We start from the raw sequence: 13,657 nt of genomic DNA, 5'->3' as shown, positions 1-13,657 counted from the left end.
GCCTAGGCTCGGGCACGTGAAAAACCCGAAGCTTAGTGGAACGAGCTTAAACAAGGGTGTCTTCTACTTTGGTGCGACGATCGTGTGCTGATCGTTAGTTATACCACTTCAGTTCATCTAATTTTATGCATTTTCTTTAAGTTTTTGTTTTTGATACAGTGAAGAAAAGAATAATGGTAACTTTTATAAAGCAAGCAAATCAATTTGCTACAGCGCTTATCAACAGAAAAAATATTGAATAACTAACAGTCCTAATCTTTAACTCTAGGAACCTATTTTCTGTTTTTGTCCGTGAATTTGTTTTATTTCACTTTACATTTCTTTTTGAATAATGCGCAATATTTTCCCATCGAGTGAAACCCTGTAAATTACGGGGAAAAGTTTTTCATAGTGCTGTTTTAATTTTAAATATTTTTTTTAAAATAAAAATCAAGATTCTTTCCCTCTACTCGAACAATACACTGATCCACAATCAGTTAAGCAAAAAACGAAGCACATAAAATTCTTTGGCAGGCCAAGAACGAATACGACTTTTGCGTCAAATAAGAAATAAAACCTTTACCTCCACCACCGGTTAAGCCGTGCACGAGGCAAAGATATGCTGTATTTGAGAGCAGTAGTTCAAGAGTCTTGGTAAAATCGAGCATTCATTAATCCATACTGACCGGTCACACCGTGATCCTGACCGTGACTGAAACAGGTTCTATAGATATTAATTTTGCAGAGTTATCATAGATTATGATGCGTAAAGAATGATAACTATCTTCCTTGATTGTTTGTAAATATATAAATATCTCCTATGAACAGGTATCCTAAAGACTGAAAGTCATTCTTGATATAAAAATAGCTTACTAGCTGAGATTAATTAAATATCCACAAAGCATGGAAGGAAGCTGGTATTTATTGGATTTAATTATTGAATTTGTATTTATAGATTTAAATTTGTACTAGAATTATGATGAAATTGTAGTAGGGTTTATAAATAACAAACAAAAATTATAATTGTTTTATTTTGCCTTGATGTTTATATCTCATTATCTCTATATTGTCTTCTATATTCTTAGGCGAAAATTAATAAAATTAAGTCTATATAGTTTTAATAACGAAGAACGTTCTTAAAACTCTCTGGCCACAATTGACCATTTTTTATGGGCTTATCTTCACCCGCACTAACAAAACGTGAATTGAACTTTCAATAATAGTATCCCTTGAATTATCAGACAAAATTTGACACTTCTATCAGTCGAACTCTAACCGTAATGGCCAAAAAGTGAAGCAAATTCGTTAAGAAGCGTGCGCAATCAAAGCATCCTGTAGCGTCTAAAACGGACTCCGGCGACGGTTTGTGGACGGCGTATAAGCCTGTTCCGATATCTACCACATCTTGGCACTATTAGACATCGATATTAAATATTAAATCAGAGCATCGAAAGAAAGACCAGCCCTTAGTGGCCGACGACCCTGAGCGACAAGAAGCTCCGAAGGATGTTGAAAATGAAAACCAAGGAACAAGTCGTTACATCGCGGTGTTCACTTGGCCGGGAGGACGATGCAAACAGTGAAATAGTACCTGAGAAACATTAACAAACATTTCAGCAATCATAAATCAAGCCCACTGACTTCGCAGCGGTAATCAATGACGCCAAAACTCAATGCAACTATTTCAGGAGAATTTCGAACGGATTTCGATATGACACCCTAGTTCGCGAACTGGTCCAACATCCCCCAGCTGTGTCCCATCGACTTTTTCTAGACAAACATGATACAAAAGCTCTATTTCAACAATTTTGTTGCGGAAACTTAGGATAAATTGAAAAAAAATCGAAGGTAAATCTGAAAACATACCTACACGCATGACTTCATCCGCCACGGCGAAAATCTTTCTTTTTCTTCATTTGGCACAATAACCGTTGTCGGTCACGGCCTGTCTGTACAACTTTTGGAGTTGGCTTCAATCCGTCCTACGTATGGCTGGTTGGGGCTTGAACCCATTAGTTAAGTCGTACAAGTTCACGACTGTACCACGAGACCGGCAAAAATCTTAAGAATATTAAAAAAATAATGGAACTAGAATAAAAATATTGGAAAAAATGGTTATAGAAAACGAGTTTCATTTCAAAAAGCAGAAAATTGATTAAAGTTAAGCTACCTAAACCAATTTGAATGAAAATGTAGGCAATACTACAGAAGAGTAAAATGAGAATGGAATGGAAAATGGGGAAGTAGTTGATTCATTGATTAATTGATTAATTCCACTAAATCCGTATAAAATAGGAAAAAACAGCTGTTAATTCAGTACCAACAAAATGCAGAAAAGAACTATGCGTTTTATACACACGCAAAAAAAAACTGCGCTATATACGACGTTTGTCTCGAATGATTTTCCTTACGTCTTTTTGTCTGTCGAAATCAATTTGCCACACGCAACTTAACCTTTAACGGGGCAAAAGAACCACTACACAATAGCGGCACGATTACTCCCACACACGAAATCAAACTATTAATTTCCCATCTCGTACGCACGTAACGAAAATTATGCGCCAGTATGTTTGTTTTCCGGTGCGACAAAAATAGTACCCAACCTCCCTGCGCCACTGCGAATCCATGCGCGGCAGCAAAACAAACGTGCGAACTGGTTTCTTTGAGACTGTAGCCCCCCTACCCCACAAAACAACAACAAAACGACCAGCACGCTAAGTGGATAATAAGCATCCTCCTCCCAGCTACTTCTGGGAAAGTGCATCCGTTTTCACTCAGCCTTCAGCGAGTTTGCCAAAAAAAAAGAATTTTGTTCACCCTGACCCTGGCTGCCGAAAGCCGTGCCACTTCGAACCAAGGATGTGCACCACCAATGGGCACCAACACCAGAGGGCCACCGAACTCTCGTGCCTTCGCCGCGGACTTGTTGCTTTTGCGACATCGCCCCATAGCCGACAATGGGCGACAACCGCCGGACGGTGATCTTAGATCGACTTCGGGTGCAATTGACAGAAAGAAAGAACAATGCGCACACAATGCATATGGTGGCTTGCGCGATTCCATTACGCGCGCTTTTAATTGCGTTTGGTTGCACGCAATCCTGTCCATCGATTACCAACGAGGCGTGATCCGGCAAACGATCTACGGTTTACGAGTGTACGTTGGAGTGTTTGTCGCTAGTTTGGCTTCAGCACCTTTTAGCAATTGATATGCCCTTGCAAAGTCCATACTTTGTGTGTGCCTTTGTGTGTGTGCCATGAACAATAAATTCAATTGCACATCCAATGCACATCCGAATCGCGATGACGTGCGCAGTGAACGCTTCAATGCTGCGATTTGGTGACTTGTTCGGTTGTTTCCCATATTTATCAACAGCCCAGCTCAGTGGCTCGGTAAAAATGGCATTAATTTAAACAAGCATAACGAAAGGCACCCTTCGTCGCAAGGTTTCCGCTTGGGCGAGGAATCACTTGAAAATGTTTGGGCAATTTGTCCGTCCTGTGGCCCTGTTCCAGTGGTTGCAAACATGTTTCTTCTCTTTATGTTGTGTTTTTTTCTTCTCCTAGCTGTGTTACACATCACATGTCAAAGTTCATTGGCTCATTGAAACTAAAATATAAAAAAAATCGATTGCCGATCACTGCCCTTGTCAATGCATTCGATAGAGGTTTGATGTGATGCAAGCCATTTTCATATGGCTGAAGATCAACCCTTTTCGTGGAGCTGTATTGTGTTTTATGACTGCGACAATCGCAGCCCCAATCCGATCGGTCTAATCACTCAAATGTGACGATGCACTTCGCAACCAGTACCGAAAGTTGCTGCTAAAGCCCCACCGCATATATCGATGACAATCGGATTTTGAGCGTCTCTTTTCCTTCTTCCTGCGCTACCTGCCCTGTTCCAAAAACGCACCCAACTGTCCAGCGGGTGCTTTATGCGTGCCCTACCGCCACCCACCAATGGAGCCGCATGGTGGTGGGTGTGAAAATGGCGGAAAATAAATACATCGATCCGAAACAAATGCGTGTCGCGAAGCAAAAGCTTGCCACAAGGTGACGGTGACGATTCCGCGGGTGAAAGGAATCGCGCACTCTCTTTCTGTCCCCGTACCGGTACGGTCCGGTCTCGTACTCTTTCCTCTGGTGGGCGGGTGTTGCGGGTGTTTGTGTGGCCCCCCAACCCGGTGGCCTCATCGTGCGGAACGGTATGCGTCTGCGCAACCAGTGAAAGACACACTCTCGCGCACATTGATCAGGGAGATCGCGCGGTAAGGTGGCGGTCCGGCAGACGGACGAACGGACGGACAGACCGACCGAAAGAAAGGATGAGCTTGTACGGTGGATGGTGTGTCGGCCGGGTCAACCCACCGGCCGTTAGGCTAGCGGTCGCGGCGGGACGGTTAGCGGCGATGATCTAACGTCCAACGAAACCGCACAATAACAACCCACAGCAGCAGCGGCAGCAACAAAAAAAAAACTGTTCCAGTTGTGAGTTTTGCGATCGAGCCAAGTGGCCGAATTGAAGCACTTGACGACTGTGCCCGGGCAGCCGAAAATGTGGTGTGCTGTGAGGTGAGGTTTCGAAATCGAGACTAAGCATTTTATTACACGTTCGTGCACGATATGTCCTGGTTTTTTAAGGTGATCGGTGAAAATTGGATAGAGGGTTGAGAGGGATTGAACGAGGAAGCTAAGAGTGGACAGTGGTTTTGTGCAAAATTTATTGGACGCATTTCTAGCGTCTCCAGGGAAAAGCACTCACCGTGGTCTATGGGGATAGTTGTGTAGTAACGTTTAATTATGTAGGGAAAAGGGAACATAATAATTCGGAGTTATTGCCATGCAACTTCGTTCGGCAGGTTGTCATACGATCCAAGACAGTTTTTCAATAAAGTGGGCAGGTTTGTAAAATCGTGAAAAATCTTAATTGATCTTGTCAATACTGTGTTTTATTCAGGATAAATTCATATGGGTTTTATATGTTTTATATTTAAAATACATTTCAGCTTAATCACCACAATCATACACAGTCACACTCATAAAAATAATTTGTAATGGTCCTTTAATATTTTATTTATATTTATTTCTTGTTATGTTATAAAATAAGAATTGATAATTTTTTCCTCATCTTATCTAGTTATAACATAACTAAATTGATGTGCATTCTTCTACTTCCTCTATTTGGTGTAACCACCAACCGATCAAGCCGGTATATATACAGGCGATTAAAGCTTACTATTAAATAAAACCGCATGTAGCCAAAAGTGTCTTTAAAATAAAATAAATATTAAGTACCACGCAGCAGCTCAATAATGGTCCATACTACGAGGGACGGTTAAGATGAGGCTTGAACCCGCGAAGGCTATGTTGTTGAGTCCTACGAGTTGACGACTGTTCAGCGTGGATCTTCCACTGATACACTTCTTCTTCTTCTATTTGACGTAACGTCCTACGCGGACATGCTGGCCTATACACAGGCTTTCGAGACTTAATTCATTACCACGCAGCCGGATGGTCAATCCTTGTTACGGGGGGACGGTCCATTTTAGGTTTGAACCCATAGCGGGCATGTTATTGAGTCGTTCGAGTTGACGACTGTACCATGGGACCGCCACTGATACTCATAAGCTGCATTATTGGGTTCAATTATGAACTTGTGATGTAGAAACGATCCCTCCACATACACAAGCAAGCAAGATGAACGTATGACATTTAATCATTTCAAATAAGATTGTTTTTTTTCTTACCTCAGTATTTTGCTGTTCCAATAAACTAAATTAAACAGAACAAAATATTAAAGATTATTATGAACTTACTTCCGTGGCACAACACACAAGATTTACACAGAACAGAATTAACCAAAGAAAATACTCAAGTAGCATCGAGAAGATGCTAGAGACTACTGTACATGTTCATTTATCATAAAATATTCTCCTTTCCTTTCTATAAGCATCGGACGGTAAGCGTGGCCACGGTTAATGTGATGTTTGCATGATCAGATCTAAATGTCATTCAGCCGAAGTTTGAAGCTCCAACACACACAGTGCAACAAAATGAAAATAGTATAGTGTATCATCATCTCACAGCACAACTGAAGTGTAATATCTTTCTCATGTTTGTGTCTTCTCCAAAATAGCGCACAATTAACGAGCGCACAATTAAATCAATATTCGATGACGATAGCAGCAGCGATAAGAAGCACAATAAGCAAGCCGTTTATTGCATAGCATTAATAACCTCAATTACTGATACACTACACTCCGGTCAGTTACTGTAGAGAAAGAGTAAGATAGAAAAGACGCGTGTAAGAAATGGCCCCACCTCCCCAGTAACAGTAACGTTTTATCGATCGTCTGCCTGATGCTGCTGGTTCAAGTTCGGCGTACGGTGACGGTGAGAAATGGTGAAATTGGAGAGTGTGATTTCGATGCGTGCAAAAACAGCGAACCTTCTCGCCACCATGCTTCGACTGGCAGTTGGTAGCGTAACAACCGCTGGTCAATAAAAAAAAACCCGCAACCAATGGCCTTCAATTAATTGGAAGAGGGGGGGGGGGGGGAGGTAAGTACACCGGTCTGCACGTATAATTTTGCCAGCAACCAGAACTGCCATCTAAAACTCCCCCCAATAACACACAATTGCAAACGCCAAATTTCATCGCGGTACAGATACAAGTAGGAAAGTCGTATTGCGCTCGTTTTAAAAACGTGCACTATTAAGATCCACATGTACTGTCGTGCGTCCCATAAAATCCTTCGTCACTGCCCTCCCCCCAAGGGAAAGTCGTTGCTTTTCTGTTTGTTCACACTTGCGCCGGCAGATGGCTATCGCTAGACGACAGGTCGCCCGCCGCCAGACTGCATGACTCCTCCACCGTCGTGTGGCGACGTGCGGAAACTGTTATGACTGACCCGGTGCATTTGCCGAGTAAGCAAGTGTAGAAGGATGAACCTGCCAATCATCGGACAGTGTCCGATTGAGCTGTCGAGGTGTGTTTGTGGGAACCGATCCGGAGAGGGTAAAACCCGTCTGTCTGTCTGTCCGTCTGGCGCACAAATGTCGCAACGAACGGAATGGACTCTCGATGCTTCCGTCAGCTGACTGACGGTGCTTCGGTGCAAGTGTTAACCGGACACACTGTTTGTTCAGCCTGTATTGCGCAAAGCGGCTCATTACAACCGGTACAAATGGACGTTGCGCGTGTTGTTGCTTCGTTCCGTTGCGCTATTATGCGATCGTGGTGGTGTGGATGTTGTTGGTTTAAATCTGTGAGGAATGTAATGTGTGATGTTGATTATACCCCTAGAGAGGTATGAAGAATTGTTTGAACTAAAGGCAACATAAACTAATAATATCATTTTAAGAAATAATATAAAAATCACAGTCTTTAAACCCCCGTTTCTAAAGCATCGATCACTAGTACTGCCCCTTGACAGCGGCACTTGTGATAGCGAACGCCGAACCGCTGCGCCACTAATTGCTCGTAAAACTTTTGTCACCCAGCACTGGCCAGAAGAACATTGCCACATAGAGCAATTTTCCAACTCAACCAGCTTGTTGTTGTGTTCTTGCTTTTTTGTTTGCTGAAGCCATATGCAATCGGCAACCTTCCATGCTGCACATTACACCCATTCCGTTCTGGGTGTTGTTAAGAGCTTTTAAGCAAACCAAACCATTGCTCACAAAAACGCAGAACAACAATCCATTGCGGGTTTTGCCAAATTGTGATATGTTGCTAGTTTGTTTGCACCAAAAAAAACCCCAAACCACGCACTCTCTAGTGGGACGATCCAAATGACCTGCCACCTGCCATTTATCACTCTCGCGCGCCATGAAAGTTGCACCACCATTCACCACTCGGCCAGCGAGTCCGGCGCACGTGTGCGGAGCGTCATATAATCTGCTACTATCTGCCGCAGATGCAGGATAAAAATTGCCAGCGGGTGCGAGTCTGTTACCGTGAGGTGTGCAAGTGAACCGTAGGTCGGCCGGCTGGTCGGTCAGCCAACTCGGAAGCAGTCGGCCGTGTCACGAGACTTTTCTTTCCCGATGTTTTTTTCACTCTCTCACTAATGTGTGGAGAGTGTAGGCGTTCGAATGCTGCATCCAAATGTGGATGTGAAACGTCTTGCGTGAGAGGGGCGTTATAGGGACGATCGGTGAAGATTGGATGAGCGTATGTAAGCTGATGCTAATTGTAATGAAATAATGATCCGTAAAATGATTCAGGTGTCTGGTGTAATCGTTGTTTGTTGTTTATTTTTGGCAAAATGGTTACCTTTTAGTTATGAAAACAGTTTTATTTGCCTAATTAATTTATTTATCCTTTCGTGAGTTTGAAGTTTAAAAAAATGGCATTCATTTTAATAAATCAACTGAACCATAATTAACTATGATCTAGATCCCTGGCTGCAGCCTCCCATCCATCCGATCTCTGACAGGTCTCGCTTCACCTGATCCAACCATTGAGTTCGCTGTACTTCCCCCTCATGCCGAACTGGGGATCGCTATCGAACACCTTCTTGACGGGGCATGAGTCCGGCATTTGGGAATTAATGTTAAAGAGTTTCTATTTCAACAACAACAGTACAACACCATATTTGTGCACTATTTTTTATTCAGAAGGAACGGCCGTATTGTTTAAGTTTGAAATGTACTAAATTCAAACTAAAAATTATTTCCTCTTCTTCTTCTTCTCCGCGGTCATGCCAGCCTATATAGACCGCCACAGAAATTCTTTAAAAAATTTTATAGAGTAAACGGTTAAACTTTCACAATTGACAAATACGAAATATTAGCATCTGAAGGAAATATTTTAAAAAATGCAATAATTGTTTGTTTGTTTGTTTGTTTGTTTGTATCGAACTATTCCTATTAGAAATGTTGTAACACATAACATAACAAAACATTCGCACATTTACATTTACTCCTTTTTATATCGTGTTGTAAAGGTCCTTGAATTTACCGTACGATTCCTTGGGGGTATAAAGTTTATATGGTAAATCATTAAAAAATAATCCATAATCATTCAATAGGGGCGGTCCCGTGGTACAGTCGCCAAATCGAACGACTCAATAACACAAGATAAGGCCGGCTAGTAAATCTATATGGGACAAAATGATTGTGATCATCGGTTACACAGATACAAATTAGATTTAACGCTACTTGTATGCTAAAATAGGTTTGTGAAAGTATTGAAACCTAACAAAACAAAACAGCTGAATCCGAATAAAATTTAATAAAACCTAATTTTGTGTTATTAAAAAAAGTAGATTTTTCTATAATTTACTATTTCAACAAATGAAATTCTTCAGTAACGCATAATGACGAAACGACATACGTGATCATGCCAGCCTATACATGCTTACAAGACTTCTTTACAAGACGCATCCGGATAGTCACTATGAGGCTTGACTCCATGGGTAAAAAGCATATACTTGATTTTTAGCATAACCATGATTTAATACAGAATCAAATTCATTTTGTCTTCACAAAACCTGAAAAACATAATGATATACTTCTTTCCTGGGATTATATATTGATCCATTTAATTGTATCATTGCCCTATCTCTTCATAAGAAAATGCCTAACATATCATCAAAACAAGAAAAGCTTCAGCTAACTACAGACAAGGTCATTGAATCTATGGTTTCAGTGTAGGAATAAAACCATAACACACGCTCTATCCGCTCTTTAAGCACTTCCACGTGCAGCAACCACATTGTTTAAGTGGCTTATCTCCTTCTCAGCTTTACAGATCAATAAACTGTGAAACAATTCTCAATTAGCTGCATGCGAACAGTTTCAAAATATCTAAAGCATGAATTTATGACTTCATAAATCACGATCATCCAAAGTCGTCAAACTGAACGGACACTCGCTCGAAAGCAAAACAAGGCGTTGATCAAACCGTCCGAAACCACAACACAGTACTGCGCGTTGATACCGTTCCTTTCTTAGAGGTCAATCTATTACCTGCGTCCTACACGCAGCCGCGGCCCCCAGGCAAGCGCACCCTGAGGTGCATTTTTATCGCCCTGGCGACCAGATCGTGGTCACTAGTCCAACGAGATGCATCGAGGCTGTAGCTGGAAATATAACTGCCCAACTGACTAAGCGACTAAGAGACGCCAACCAAACAAGGTCACACCGCTGCATACAAACATGCGTGGTGCAAAGGGGCTCCAACGTCAGCTCTCATTTTGCAAAATTCGACACATTCGCTCCAAGCTTTATAGCACCTCGTAAGTTGTCGCCTTCTTAGCCCTGAAATCTTCCGCCAAGATCAGGAGTAATCGTAGCCGGATTGCTAAAAAAAAACAGATGCCACCTGCCTTTTACAGCAAGAAATCGGTACGGAGCCGTGTTCACGATTCTCACACCGCAAAACGAGTAGGAAACCCATGGACAGACACAGGTGGCTTATCTGCATTTGGTCATTGGGGTGTAAGACATCGAGTGAATGTCCGGATGCTGTGGCTTGGGGGTGAACGATAGATCTATCCTCACGTTTACGACTCATTAATCTGGCGACCCGCCGTCGATCGTGCTGAAATGGATGGACGAAACTCTGAAGGAAATTGTACCAGTATCTTTACCCTGAATTGAATCTCCCAGCCCGGGCAAGGTAGTCCGTTTTCAAGAGAGCGCGATAGGCAAGGTCTCTTTGTAGTATTTTTTTCTGTATGTTATCAATCATCGTCGTCCATCGTTAGCTAGCCAGTGGGTGCGTTGTGCCGTGGCGATCGTGACGTTGAACGAGCGATCAAAAACGTTTTTTTTTCGAGGGTGTGAGCACCCGCTGTCAGCGACGTTGACGCATTAAACTTGAACTTCACTCGCCACGTTTTGGACGCACCCAGCTAACCGACGACTCCAATGATCTTGAACGACAGTGTCAACCGTACAAACAACTGTGATCGTTTTGATCAGAAGGTTACCCGGATAGAATTGATCACCATTGGCTCGATGATTTTCCAGCGAATAAAAGATTTTCTTTTGTTAATTTGGAAATTTGTCAAGCAGTTGACTGACAGCAGGGTATCGAGCTGGGTAGCAATGTGGCCAATTCACACCTGCCATCTGCATTCTTTAATTGATCGTAACTAATGATCTGGACCTCACGCTACCGAAGGTTGATTACCATCCGATCAAATGTTCATTAATAACAACACGCTGTTTGTGATGGATCAGATCCGATCGTTGCGAAATTGGAGTATGCATCTTATAGTCTTATTTTGCACCTTAGGGCATTCTTTAGACTGAGCGATCATTAATCTAATATTAAAGAATACCGAAGACATTAGAAACACGTGTCGACACGGGTTTATTGTTCCGGAGCATAACCATTCTAATTACTATTGAGATTTGGCCCTCTTATAAGATTCTGACGAAACCCTCTTTGGTTTTTTGTTTTTTAATGATCATAAGGTACATTTTGTGCAGTTTATTAAAATAGCCCTCGAAATAGCGTTATCGTTCTATATCTAATTGGTCTCCGGTGTGAAAACAAACCCAACTAAAAAGACTCTACAATGGCAAAACTGTTAGTCTTGAGACCTTTTGTGTAATGTGAATCGATTCAATGTGTATTTAATGTGTATCAATGAACTTTGTGTTTTAAAGAGAAGACAAACCATGTTAGATCATTTGATAGTCGTAGTCGACAAAGTACGGCTCGCATGTCTTTAGTAAATGAATTACGTTTTGTCATGAAAACTAGCAGGAATACATATTATGACTTCCTTTTTGAATCACTGGAAGTTGTGATACTATCACCTGCTAAGCACCTGACAATATCTAAATAGTTGTTAGTAATGGAATATACAAATAACATGCTGACTAACATACGTTAAACTAGCTGCAGATATTAGTATGATCTACAAAACATTTGTCTTTCAATTAAATTTGAAAAATACAATTTAAAACGTTTTAAAGTCGTTAAATTTGTGTGTAAAGTTAGATCGTTTTATTCAATTATATAAACTATAAATAAATACTTTAAATATTATAACTTTTACCTGATCACCGAAAAAAAAGCAATAATAGGCTACCGATTGGTAAGGGAAACGATCCACGTCTGATATTGTTGGTGCTGGTACGTCCACCATTAGACCACCAGTTTGTTCGTTGTCTACTAGATTAGATTGTGATTTAACTATGTGACCCTACGTAAACACATTAACGAAACTGTTACCACATTAACGACAGCGCGTTTAAACAATTATCTATGTTAAAACGATGTTTATTTATTGCCATTTAAGGCATAACCAAATGGAGTTATAAAACAGCGTGCAAAATCTCATGAATCACCGCTGCACATGTTCAAGTGTTTGTGTGCTGAAAGCAGTAACAGAGCACTAAGAAGAAAAGAAGGGCAGTGCTACCTAAGGCTTCCCATAATGTGCAAACGATCTAAACATTACGATAAGCCCGGTTTATGATGCCGAACCGCAACGCGCTTAGCGTCAAAACAAGTGCTTAGTGCGCTCGCCGGTTTGCCATTTTCCATCATTCCACAACGAGCCTGCGCGCCTGCATCACAAATGGAAAGCCCATTGTGTTGAATCAATAATCCATTTAGCTGAACTTACTAACCCCGCACATGGTGCCGGCCCAACGATACCTGTGTAAAGTAGGAAGAGAGGGGATCCTTTCCCGGTCGCATCTCGAATGCGCATCGAAAGGCTGATATTATACTCAACATCAACTAATTGCTTGATTACGAACCGGTATGTAAGGAGCGGAGCGTGCGCAAAGCGGGACTAATAAACGAACTACAAACGAACCAACGAACGCTGCCTCCGCGGCCGAGTGCCGAAAATTTTGCGGATTGAAAGCGAAAAATGATTTATTTATCATCGTGTGTTGAATTAATGGACGCTTCCGTATCTTTGCCCGTCCGCGGGTAAGGGTGCTTTTCCCGCTTTCCAGCATCATAACGGGCGGATAACATGATTGGATCCGGCTTAGTGCACGTGGTGTGTCGATGGTGACGTTTCGACGGTGGAAAACAGCCATCATACAATCACCGTCCCGACCCCGTTGGGTGTACCACCTCATCTCATAAATCATCGTCTTTCTTTCGCCGTACTACCAACACGGTGGCCGCCGCCACCTGGTCGGCTACCGGACTCGATCGGACAAATCGACATAATGGTTAGCTGCCACCAACGCGACGGGCGCGAGAACGCGATGAAACGCGACGATTAATTCGGCCCACAGCGGACGCACTCACCTCTTGGGTCAGCAGTACACCAGTAGCAGCATGAGGTTAGAGCGCAGGTTGCATAAGTGGCGCGGCTACACTTGAGCCGGGCCCACTTGAGCAAACTTCAATTTCGTTGGACCCGACCGGTCGCGTGAAATGGTGTCACACCACCAAATTGCTACCGTAGTTCTTGCCGTAGTGCACTTTTACCGTACGCATCTATCCCTTGCAGAGCGCGGGTTTGCCTTTTTGGACGTCATTATGCACATGTGTGTACACGGCACCCTTCCCTTTTAACCCTTGCCAACATGCGGTCGAATAATTATTCTGCCCAAGTGGACCAAATGGGGTCCATCGGTGGGGTTCGCTCTTATTTCGGCGCCTCCAAAATGTGGCAAGCAAATTGCGCCAATCATTTGGGAGCGTTCTCTTGGCGAAGAAATTTTGAACAACCCAAACGGTAGCC

Source organism: Anopheles coluzzii, chromosome 3 (genome assembly GCF_943734685.1).
Source record: "Anopheles coluzzii chromosome 3, AcolN3, whole genome shotgun sequence".
Classification (NCBI taxonomy): domain Eukaryota; kingdom Metazoa; phylum Arthropoda; class Insecta; order Diptera; family Culicidae; genus Anopheles; species Anopheles coluzzii.
Note: the sequence above shows the minus strand (reverse complement) of the source record.